At 43.5% G+C, this 12,640-nt stretch overlaps 2 non-coding genes across 2 annotated transcripts; one reads left to right on the forward strand and one right to left on the reverse strand.

Moving 5' to 3' along the window:
• The first annotated feature begins 3,935 nt into the window (after positions 1 to 3,935).
• Trnan-guu lies at positions 3,936 to 4,009 on the forward strand. The gene has a single exon. It is a non-coding gene; the product is annotated as a tRNA-Asn (tRNA).
• Positions 4,010 to 8,159: 4,150 nt separating this feature from the next.
• Positions 8,160 to 8,266, reverse strand: LOC125367360. The gene has a single exon (XR_007214058.1). It is a non-coding gene; the product is annotated as a U6 spliceosomal RNA (small nuclear RNA).
• Positions 8,267 to 12,640: the final 4,374 nt, after the last annotated feature.

Here is a 12,640-nt window from a genome sequence, read left to right on the forward strand (position 1 = left end):
GCTGAGTTAACACTGGGGTCCTTTTAATCTTAGCCTCCCACACAGATGGATATGAAAGGTGAGCACCCTGTACCCAACGATGGGCTGAGAACTTCCCTGCCTGGGGTGGCCTCGAACCAGTTACTCTCCCATTCTCAGCCTTCATGACATGAAGCCATGGGCACCTTTTCTTTTAAATCATCAGTGTATTAAAAATAAAATGAAAAGGTTGGAGACATAGCTTAAGTGGTAGAGTGCTCTGAGTTCAAAACCCTGGTACTTCCAAACAAGTAAAAATGAATGAATGGACATATCTGAAGAATTTTATAAAAATTTCCAACTAAGTGACATAACCTTAAAAAATACATAAAAATCAGAAACTATATGCTTAAAAAAGTTCCTAGTTTTCTTGAATATTTTACAGGTGTATAGATGTATCTAGTCTAAGGATAACTTATGAATCCTATTTCTCTCTGGCCTGATAACTAATACTTCTCAGTTGGCGATTTGAGTGTGAGAAATTGACTTCTGGTGAGCAGAAGATATGCGGTTAAGCTTAGAAGGGATCAACTTATCACTATCATAAATCACTTGCAAGTGTGCCCTACACGATTCAAATGGCTCTTCTTTTGCTCTGAGTAACATCTGGCTAGTTTTCTTCTTCTTCTTCTTCTTCTTCTTCTTCTTCTTCTTCTTCTTCTTCTTCTTCTTCTTCTTCTTCTTCTTCTTCTTCTTCTTCTTCTTTTTGGGTACTGGTTGAGGGTTTGAACTCGGGGCATGGGCACTTTCCTCCTAAGCTTTTTTGTTCAAGGCAAGCACTCTACCATTTGAGCCACAGCTCTACCTTGCTCTTGCTCTCTCTCTCTCTCTCTCTCTCTCTCCCACTTGAGCCACAGCTCCACCTCTCTCTCTCTCTCTCTCTCTCTCTCTCTCTCTCTCTCTCTCTCTCTTTCTCTCTGTGGTTAATTGGAGATAAGAGTCTCCTAGACATTCCTACCTTGGCTGGCTTTGAACTGTGATCCTCAGACCTGAGTAGCTAAGATTATATAGGCTCAGTATTCTTCGGGGCTTGCACTGTCCCTGAGCTCTTCTGCTCAAGGTTAGCGTTCTACCACTTTGAGCTACTGCTCTACTTCTAGTTTTCTGGGGGTTAATTTGAGATAAGAGTGTCACACCCTTTCCTGCCTGGGCTGGCTTTGAACTGTGATCCTCAGATCTCAGCCTGTTGAGTAGCTAGGATTACAGCACCTGGCTCAGGCCTGGTGCACAATCTTCCACTGTCCAAATGATCTCTCTCTCTCTCTTTCTCTCTCTCTCTCTCTCATTGTAGCTGGATTATCTATCAACTTAATCACCCTTCTGAAAGATGAGAATGGAAAAGAATTAAGGTTGTGCACTATCATATTAATGGAAATGCCCTGCGTTGCCTGCTCTGTTGGGATGAAGCAGTAAATACAGGACCTGAAAAAACTGGATTTGTGATCGTGGAAAGGCCTATAAATCAGTGCTGTCCTCCTTCCTTGTCTATTAAGACCAGCTAGGCACCGGTGGCTCATACCTGTAATCCTAGCTACTCAGGAGACTGAGATCTAAGGATATGGTTTCAAACCAGCCCAGGCAGGAAAGTCTATGAGACTATTATCTCTAATTAGCCACTGAAAATCTGGAAGTGGAAGTGTGACTCAAGTGGCAGAGTCCTAGCCTTAAGCAAAAAAGCTCAGACACATTGCCGAGCCCATGTAAATCCCTTTTGCACAGATGTTTCTCTCTCTCTCTCTCTCTCTCTCTCTCTCTCTCTCTCTCTCTCTCTCTCTCTCTCTCTCTCTCTCTTCCCCCCCTCCTCTCTCCTGGAAGAAAATCCAATATGTGGGGTCCATGGTGCTGGGGACCAAACCCAGGGCCTTGTTCATGCCAGTGTAAGGTGCTCTATCAGGGAGTGATATACCCATCCATCATACATATTCTTAAATTTTCAGTTCAATAGCATATGCTATGAAAATGACCAAGTCATTTTTCATCTTTAGCAATTATAAAGACCCTGGTGTTAATGGAATAATAAACTATATACAGGAATAATTTTTTCTGGGGTTATCTAAAGTTTAAGAAACAAATATGTCTCTGAAATTAATGCAGTATATTTACTTTGTTTTTAAACACTATATATATGCATAAATATATGTATGCTTAAAGTGAAATATTCACAAATATTTAGACAGTCTTATATGTTTTGCTCTATGTTTGTTTAGTAGGCATTTAGCATAAAAGCCATGTTAATAGATACCATTGGAAGAAAACATTCAGACTCCATTCAAACTTTTTAAATATTTATATGTTCTTTTAAAGCACTTTTCAGCAGAGAGACACATAGGCTAATTAATGGGAGCACAGTCATTCTCTCCTATTAAAATGTCTAAAACTACAGAACCAGGAATGAAGACAAGAGTTTCAAAACCACAGTAATAGTCCATACAAACAATATTTTGGGGAAGCAATGGAGGTAATCTTCTTTTCTGAAGTGGTTTTCATCAATTGTTGCTTTTCATCTATTCAGAAGGTGAACTGTTCCTGTGATGTTGAAGGGAAGAGAAGAGATGGAACTAAAGATACTAACGTGAACTAAACTGTTGCAAGTCTTATTTTAAGCCGGAAAGTAAATATTTAATGAAGAGGCATTGCTGCCCATTCTAACCAAATTATCCCAGTAACAATAGCAGAGGGAAGGACTCTGGAATTCAAGGGAGAGAAACCATTACCCATGTGGTTTTAGCTTGTATGCATAAGAATATAAAATATAAGATTGAAGGTAGCTTCTCCTAATGAAACCAGACTCATTATCTGTGCAGTATAAGTTTCCTAGATTGTGTTTTTCACACTCAGAATGCTCAAGTGCAGGTGTAAAAAGTGTGTGGAAAAGAGAGGTGCAGCTTGGCGAGAATTCCCAGCTGTTAAACATCAGAGTTTTCAGGCAACACCACTGCTAATTGGTTCCAAAGCTAATTTAAGCTGTCATCACGCAAGGGGCTCAAAATGTGGGTTGGACTAAAAAGCATGTTGCACACTAGCATAAATCATGATGTGCATAGAAGGAGAAAAAGCTACTTTAAAAGGCGCGAAGAAGACGCACAGATTTTCCTGTAGAGTATTTTAAAGGGACGGGGTATGTTTGCAAAGCAATGATTCTGTGTTAAAAGTTGTCCAGCGTTGGCCTTCCTTTGTATCTTTTGCTCTAATTTCTATTTCCTCAAACTGGATTATATATAAAGAAAAAAATCCGGGAAGATGTTTGTTTTACAGGACATAGCTTAAATGCTGAGATTTCCATTGAGAATAAAGCAGTTAACTCAGAGCAAAGGGATGCAGGAATGTTTCTGTTAGCTTTTTCTGATGTTCCTTTGCAGTAACAAAACGTTATTGTGTCCAAAAAACAAAAATCGCATTGTAGTTTAGTACAAAACAAGCAAATAGGGACTCTGTGTGTGTGTGTGTGTGTGTTTTCACCACTACCTGAATTTAAAAAGAAAGGCAAATGCGATTCAGATGACAAATAAATAAGTCAGCAGAGAACTGCACAAATCATTGGAAACCAAAGGAGAGTTTCTCAGCTCATGAGATAAACCTGTGCTTCCTTATAAACCACGGCTAATCCGAAATATAGTTCCTTATAAAAGACAGCTACGAAGAAATATCTTTCTGAAACAGAATGGGGGGGGCGGGGCGAGGAGGAATGAATTGAACACCACGCTGCAAAGTGTGTGTGGTTCTGCCCCATCTTGTACATATATGCATTCTATATATTTCAATGCATCTAAAAGGTAGAAGTTAGAAACGAGAGGATTATAAAATGCTCGGCGAAAGATTTCGGTTCCGATTTGAATCGGGGAATGGAAAGGAAACGTCGCTCGCGGCCTTGATTATCCTTCATAAAGGCTTCGGCTGAGGGACCCGGCGGCATCACAGTCTCTGTGGCGCAATCGGTTAGCGCGTTCGGCTGTTAACCGAAAGGTTGGTGGTTCGAGCCCACCCAGGGACGCTCCTCGCCTTTTATAGGCTAGTCACCAGTGGTTTTGCACAAATGGGGAGTTCAGGCCTTTGGGCCGCGCTAGGGTAGACGTTCCGGGACTAAAGCCAACTTTGGGGCCCGCTGGCGGGGAGTTTCGGGGGTGAGGGCCCTCCTCTAACCACGTTCGGCTCTCGCGGCCAGGTGGGCGCTGCTGGCGCTGCACGCGTGGCCCTCAGGGGCTCCCAATGGCGGCGGTGGCTGGTGGGGGGGGAAGGCGCGCGAGGGGCAGCGCGCAGGAAGGGGGACGGAGCCCGGGGAGGGGGGGGGGGGGGGGGGAGAAACAAGAGCGCGAGGGCGGGGCGAGCAGGCTCGGGAGCCCCGCCCCGCGCAAGGCGGGACGAGTGCGCGCAGGGAGGGAGGGAAAGCCCCGCCCCTTCCCCCGCCGTGGGGGAAATCCCTGGAAAGCCTCAGATTCCGCCCCCCCCCACGCACGCACCGCCACTCGTCGTAAACTCCCCCGTTTCGTGGGGGCTTGGGGCGTCCCCCCATCGGTTCTGGGTCAGCGTGAACGGGCACCCACCTCCCCCCACACGCCCGGTTCCCCCTGTGAATAGTTCTGAAAGGATTCCTGTCATCACCAATCCCTGGTGCGTGCAGCGTGGGCGCCGAGTGCACGAGCTCTGCGGGGCCGCTAGCATTTTGTAGGAACTGGAATTCCCCGTTGATTCAGAAAGGGAGAGACCCTCCTTTCTTCTTGTAACTACTGTGTGATTGTTAAACCCAGAAAGGAGGAAGAGGAAAAGGGAGACTGCTTTCGTGTTTCCTCTCAGCATTCTATAAGCATGTTTACCCTTGCCTTCACAAAAATGCAAAAACCTCCCCAAATAGTTACTTTGACTTTGTTCTGCTGGGTATGTTCTGCCTTTGGAAAGCGATCGTTTAATCATAATAGTCATTGTGTCCAGTAGAGATGATAAAAATCTGAAAGTCTTAAAGAAAAGCAGGAACACTGTGATACTAGCTGCTGAGGTAACACCAGCCTGTAGTCCCAGCTACCCTGGAGGCTGGACCACTACAGTCCAACAGTTTTCTACTCTTTATAGTTTCTCCTAGGTGTTCATATTAATTGCACAAGCCTCTTCTTTTGTTGCTGTAACTGGGTACCACAAGCTGGGAAATTCATAAAGAAAAATCATTCATTCAGCTGACAGTTCTGTCATCTAGGAAGTTCAAGATCCTACGGCTGCAACCTGCTGATGCCCTTCTCATGGTGGGGACTGCCGAGGCCCAGGCAGGGCAAGGCCATCGCATGGTGAAACAGAGCAAGATTGCTAGCTTGGCTCTCTCTCCTTCTTAAAAAGGCATCAGTGGGCACCAGGGTCTCACGCCTGTAACCCTACCTACTTAGGAGGCTGAGATCTGAGAATCTTGTTTTCAAGCCAGCCCTGGCCAGAAAGTTCATGAGACTTTTGTCCCAGTTAACCACAAAAAAAGCTGGAAGTAGAGGTGTGGCTCAAGTGGTAGAGTGCTAGCCTTGAGTGAAAAATCTCAGGGATAGGGTCTAGGCCCTGAGTTCAAGTCCCAGGACCTTTACGCAAGCACACACACTCACTCACAGACATACACACACAAAGCCACTCATGCCATCATGACACTCTGCCCACAAGACTATCTTGTAATTCTAATGTCTCTCCAGGACCCCTCTTCCAAGTTCCATTAACTTGACTTTGGGATTAAGTTTCCAACAATCCAGGGAGTACACCTCAATTAGAGCACTGCTAAAGACCAACCTTTATAAACAGAACATACTTTCCAGGCATTGTTCTAGGTGCTTCCATGGACTAATGTATGCAACTCTCAGTCAGTGTGGGAAGCTCTGATGATCACCTTCGCAGGAGCCCACCAAAGTACAGTGTGGCTGAACAATTTGCCTGAGGCCTCACTTAGACTTGAACTTAGATAGCCTGTGTTACTCTCTGCCGTGTTTCTACCTTGAAGTCCTCTGCTCTCAACCAGCTACTTGATCACTTAGTTAAACTAAGAGATCAGGAACCTGTGCTTTGCATCCACCCAGCATACAACAGGGTCGTTTTTGAAACTAAGTAGTTTCTTTGACCTGTAGAAGTCTAAAGGCTCCAGAAACCTTTTGTTTTGTTTTTCTTGTTTCTTTCTTTTTTTCTGGTAAGCTAACCAAGTGGATTCTGTTCTTTTAAGAACCACGTGCATTGCTTTTCTATCAAACTGTAATCAAAGCCACCCTTACAGGGTTTTCTGAGACAGATCTGGAAATAGGCTTAGCATCCTTCTGGTTCTTAGAAGCTCGGTTATTTAGACAATGGGTGTACCAGGCACACCCCAAGTATTCTTCGAAGTCTTTTTGTTTGACTGGGAAGCTCTATGACACATCATTTGAAATCATCTTGAGGTTTCAACCCAGTGTCTTGCAGTCTCATCTTGATCTGAACTTTATGCTGGGCACATTCATGTTGAGGTATGTGGCATCTTCAAAGTCCTAGAATGATTTCCCCCCCAAGTCCATTTCTTACCTTAAGAACAGTGTGTCATCCAGAGAGACGAAAAGGGAGAAACAGCATTGCTTCCAAACCCAGAAAATCCTGCTTCCTTTAGGTTTCTGCTGAATTCCACTTCGAAACTGTATACATCTTTTTTTTTTTTGCTCCCTTATTTTACTCTTCAAGTATTTGTTCAGAGGCAGCTCAAAAGCAAATAAAGGAAATCAGTTGATACTTCCAACAACCTGCCTATAAACCCAGATACCTTCCTTTCCTTCCTTCTTTCCTTCCTTCCTCCCTTCCTCTCTCCCTCCTTTCCTTTCTTGCCTTCCTTCTTTCTTTCTCCCTTCTTTTTTTCTTTTTTTTTGTTTCTCTCTTTATTTCCTTCTTTCTTATCTTTTTGTGGGAGGCAATATGGGGTTTTGAACACAAGACTTTCCATTTTCTAAGCAGCTGCTCTACCATATGAACCATGCTCTGGCCCTTTTTGCTTTAGTTACTTTTCAGATAGGATCTCATGTTTGTGCCTGGAGCCTCAGACCACACCTCCTGAGTGGCTGGGATTACAGTTGTGCCCTGATATGTCTGGCTTACAAAAAAAAATAGATTGTTGTCAATTTTGACCTAGGCTGACTGCTACCTGTGACAGTGTTGTTTTCTTATCTGTAACTTCCACGGAGCTGGATTATAGGAGTGAGTTACTCCAGTCAGAGGTCTTAGGTACCTTTTTGATTTCCCATATTACTGCTTCACCATAGTCTTATGTGTGTGTGTTTGTGTGTGTGTGTGTGTGTGTGTGTGTGTGTATTTGCATGCTACTGCTAATACATCGTGAAACTTGGATTCCCACTCCTTCATCCTTTGAGAGCAATTTCATGACATCATGGGGCTGGGAATGTGGCCTAGTGGTAGAGTGCTTGCCTTGCATACATGAAGCCCTGGGTTCGATTCCTCAGCACCACATATATAGAAAAAGCCAAAAAAGTGGCACCGTGGCTCAAGTGGCAGAGTGCTAGCCTTGAAGCCAGGCACAGTGCTCAGGCCCTGAGTTCAAGCCCCAGGACTGGCAGAAAAAAAAAAAAGAATCTTCATGTTCAGCCTTCTATCTGATTCCTAATTCATGCTACAGACACCATCTCCAAATACAAAATTCTGTTTTAGTACACTATAAAACTCCGTGCCTTAAATCAACTCTGTGTGCTATGCTACTCCTTAGGGTCTCTCATGCTGTGAAAGTTGGGCTAGGTGGCCAACACCTCAGTGCTCTTCTGTGTCACCTTTGTCCCTGGGACATCTTACCTGGCTGGGCTTTCTCTCAAGCAGACTAACCTGGTTTTCTTCAAGTAGCAGCTCAGGGCTCCAAGAGGGAAGAAGTGGAGGATGCCTGGCCTTAATGGTCCCAGAGTTAACTTCCTGTGCATTCTATTGGCCCAAATAATCATAGGCTATGCCAAGACTGAAAGGGAGGGCCATGAGCGCTACCGATGGTGGGAGTACGGTAGTAAGGGAGTTACAGAATCCTCTGAGTCTTCTTTGGGGGAGACCAGTCAGCCAAGCCCTTCATCCGTGCTGTGAGCCCATAAAGATTCTTTCCCGGGGGTCATTTTGCTTTGTCAGTCATGCCATCATGCCTGGCTTTGTTGACTTCTTTTGATTGTATACATATTTAAAATATGGAATGCTTCATGAATTTGTGTGGCATCCTTGCGCAGGGGCCATGCTAATCTTCTCTGTATCGTTCCAATTTCAGTGTATGTGCTGCGGAAGCGGGCACTTGATTGCATATTGTGACTAATATGCTTACTGGCTGCTTGTCTGTCCTGCCCCTGCGATGCTTGGACCCGTTAACCATCCATCCTCATCTAAGGTTCAGGCACCTCTCTCCCCGCAGCCTAACTTTGCCAGTCATTTCCTCATTGTCCATGCTCTATCCTCTATGGCTGCCAGGCTCCACCATCCACACACACTGATAACAGGGAGCCTGGTTTTGTACCAGCATCCCCAATGGCCTGTGGACATTGACTTTCTCAGGGATGCTGGGTGCTCTCACCCAGTGCTTCCTCATTCCATTATCGAGCAGAGTATTCCCTGGGCTTGTCCACAGAATATGGCTGGTGGGTAAAGGGTTCTGGTCTAACCTAACCATTCCTCCTTCCTCCCCTCACCTACCTGAGATTTTGTTTCCAGCATTTGACACACAATCAACTATCGTCCAAACAGATTAAATGGAAAATTCCCAAAATGAACAATTCCTCAGTTTCAAATTACATGCAGTTCTGAGCAGCAGGAGGAAATCTCTCCGCATCCTGCCCAGTCTTGCCCATCTGTGAGTCAACCCCTGTGTCCAGCATAGCCCAGCTCGGGTGCTCCCCATCTGCGTGCGGTGGCAGCACCGTGTGTGTGTGTGTGTGTGTGTGTGTGTGTGTGTGTGTGTGTGTTTAAGGAACACTGGCTTTCCTTAATAATGTTCTCAAAGCACAGGAGGGCTGACACCAGCCATTTGAATGTGTCAACAAGAGATTGTGAAATGCTCCCATTAAGTGGGGAAAAAAAAAAAGACAGTTCTCAACTTAATAGGGCAAGCAAAACAAAACTGTAAGAGGAGATTTATAGAAAGACACAAATATATCCATGAAATTGTGAAGAAACATAACCCCAACCTAGGATCATTTGACTTAGCATCTTTTTATTTGAGGATACTGGAAAGCCACAGGCATTCAGGATAAACCATACTTCAAATTTTGATCTTTTTTGTGGTCTACTGATATGTGGCACTGAGCCACAGCTCTGAGTCAGCCATGGCAAAACTGGGGCTCCGCAGTGTGCTGTGTTGCTAAGCTGTGATGTTGACGAGGGGAAGTGGATTCAGTGCATTTTCCACTTAGGATAATAGTTGACTTACAGTGGGGATGTGGTCATATTCTGAGCCGCTGAATAAATGGGTAGCTTCTGGTGATGCCTGCTAGCTTGGGCCTGTGGTTCTTCTTAGGGTCTAACCTCTTCTCTTCTTCAGCAAGCTGGTTGCTGTTATGACTTAACCCTATTTGTCTATGGCCAGGAGGGAAGGTAGGGAAGAGCTTCAAGGTTATGCCTATGGTCTTATAAGGCAGAAGATTCTACATCCTTGGTGAGCGAGGAGAGAATGATGGCTTTTGATAGCATGACATCATTTCTATCATTTATACAGGGGCCAAAGTCTGGGGAGAATGTGGGAATTCAAGATGTCCCTGTTTGATATCTTATGCTCAACTCCTTCAAGGAGTCCTGTGTTTGGGTGGTAGATGGACATAACTGGAGTGTTCTACCTCTTCCAAATTCTGCTTATCATTGAGGCCTGAGCTTAACCCTTAGTTTTTTCTTGTGTCCACTTCTAGAAGATGAATACCTTTTTGTGTGGTGGTAAAGAGTTATCTGGTGTTTGTGTTTATCTTTAATTGGTGATTAATTGACCTCAGCTTTTCAGTGTTGTTTTTTAGTGCACCAGCAAAAACCATTTCCATAATCCTTGCAACTACCACTCCCTCTTTCTCGCTCAAATCCCTGAAAAATACACTCACCAGTACAGACCTTCACCGAGATCTGGCCCTGGTTCATGCCAGGAGTGTTCAATATTTTTATCAACATCTCTGGTCAGAAGCTATCCATTTTCTAACTACTACACGTGATGGGCCTTCATTGGCCACTGGCTAATGGGTGATTCAGCCCCAAGCTGTATATGAAATGTCTCTAATATAGTCTTCATTAAGTCCCTACGAGGGGTCAGGTCCAGCACTAGCTACTTCACAGATTAGACATGAGTTTAATGAGGAAGGCTTTCTTTTGATAAAGCACCTCTTTTGATAAAGCAAGAGAAATAACATTGCTGAGCAGAGGGAAGAGCTGAACTGTAATGTAGATGTGATGGCAGCTCAGCTGATCCCTTGAGAAGCATGAGGTACAAGTAGCTCTTCAGAGTTGCACCAGATCAAGGCACCAGGGCCTTGAAACTGCAAAGCGATCAGTTATTGGATGTAGGCTACCCTTGGCGAATGCAAGGCCTTGCACTTGCACTTCCTAGGCGAGTGGTTTATTCTTAGTCACACTTCCAACCCTCTTAGTTTCATCTTTCATTTTTTTGCCCTGGTCAGTCTCCTACTGAGACTCACCTACCTATGTTTCCCAAGTAGCTGGGATTATAGACATGTGCCACCAAACGTGGTTTAGTTGGTGACACACCAAAGATGCAAATAAGAGTTATTAAAAATATATATAATTATGTATAATACTAATATATTAATGAATACTATATAGCATAATGTATTAGATCAATATACTGTATATAGCAGCACATTCATATATAAAATTCATGTACCAATATATTATGTAATATGCAGATATAAGATATATGTTTATTTTTATCATGTATATGCTTATTTTCTTTTTATAATTTTTAAAGTTTTTTATCATTTATTTTTACTTGAATAAATGAATGTAATTAATATTTACTCCTAATTATCTAGCCAACTGCATCTCTTTTCTTCTCTATTGATTTTTTGTGCTTTTTTTCATTTTTCAATGTTCTAATATTTACTTTGATTGGCACACATATATTATTTCTACTGGCACCACATAGGTTCATAGTAGGTTTTTTTTTTTCCAGTTGTAGGGCTTGAGTTCAGGGCCTTGGCAGTGTCCCTGAGCTCTTCTGCTCAAGGCTAGTGCTCAAGCACTTTGAGCCACTTCTGGTTTTCTGCTGGTTAATTGGAAATAAGTGTCTCATGGGAACTTTTCAGTCTAGGCTGGCTTTGAACTGCCATCCTCAGATCTCAGCCTCCTGAGTAGCTAGGATTACAGTTGTGAGCCACTGGCATGTGGCCATAATATGTTTTTATATTTGGAAAAATAGTGACTTGCCCCTAAACTTAGCACCTCACATTCAATGAGTTACCTTTAATTTTTTTTTTTCTTAGTGACTCTTTCTTTTAATAAAAAATACAGACTTTTCCAGTTTTGTTGAGTGGGTCAAATCCAGGCTTTTGGAGGATTCTCACTTACACAATCTTGGAGGCTTTTGTCTTTTGAAAAAAAGAGGATGTAAAAGTATAAATATAAAATTAACTGGAGACAGGGGCTGGTGGCTTGCATCTGTAATCCTAGCTACTCAGGAGGCTGAGATCTGAGGATTATGGTTCAAAGCCAGCTCAGGCAAAAAAGTCCAAAGACTCTTATCTCGAATTAATCAGCCCAAACCCAAAAGTGGAGCTGCAGGTCAAGTGGTAGAGTACCAGTGTTGGGTGGAAAAGCCAAGCAAGAGTGCAAGGCTGTGGGTTCAAGCCCTGGTATAAGCACGCCCCCCCCAAAAAAATTAAATTAATTAAGTACTGGACCTTGGAAAGAGTCTGAGAGCCAGGCTCTGGCCGCCTTCCTTATACAGGTGGTTATCTTCTTGTCTCTCCTCTTCGTGGCTCTCACAGACGGGGTCTCTCATTATTCTACATGCTAATCTATCAGCTTACATCCTCACAGGAATCCAAGAAATGACTCATTGAACTTAAAAGTCACTTCTTCATTACTTTTCCATTTTGGAATTTCTACACAAAGATTAATACTATATGCATCTAGCAGTCATGCTATACTTAAAAAGTTTTCAAGAGGGAGTACAATATAATGTTACAGATGGCTGCTAAGCTAATAAGAAACTAAGCAAAAGGGGGCATTCACTGTGGCCACTGAAACATGAATTTGCTACTCAGTAAATTTCACATGTAACCTGTTAGATTTTTCTTATAGAAATATATCTCATAGGAATACTTAATAAAATATTTTGCATCACAGATTGGGGTTTGTTGCATTTTGCTTTGTGTGTGGCGAGGGATTAAACTTGGATGCTTTGTATGTGTTTCACCACTGAAAGCTGTGCCCTCAGTCCTAGGTAAAGTTTTTAATATAACTTTAATGCTCAAATCTCAGAGTAGGGCTTGGAATGTGGCTAAGTGGTAGAGTGCTTGCCTAGCATGCATGAAGCCCTGGGTTCGATTCCTCAGCACCACATAAACAGAAAAAGTCAGAAGTGGCGCTGTGGCTCAACAGGTAGAGTGCTAGCCTTGAGCAAAAAGAAGCCAGGGACAGTGCTCAGGCCTGAGTTCAAGCCCCAGGCCTGGCCAAAAAA

The sequence above is a fragment of the Perognathus longimembris genome, chromosome 18, assembly GCF_023159225.1.
Source record: "Perognathus longimembris pacificus isolate PPM17 chromosome 18, ASM2315922v1, whole genome shotgun sequence".
In the NCBI taxonomy this organism is placed as follows: domain Eukaryota; kingdom Metazoa; phylum Chordata; class Mammalia; order Rodentia; family Heteromyidae; genus Perognathus; species Perognathus longimembris.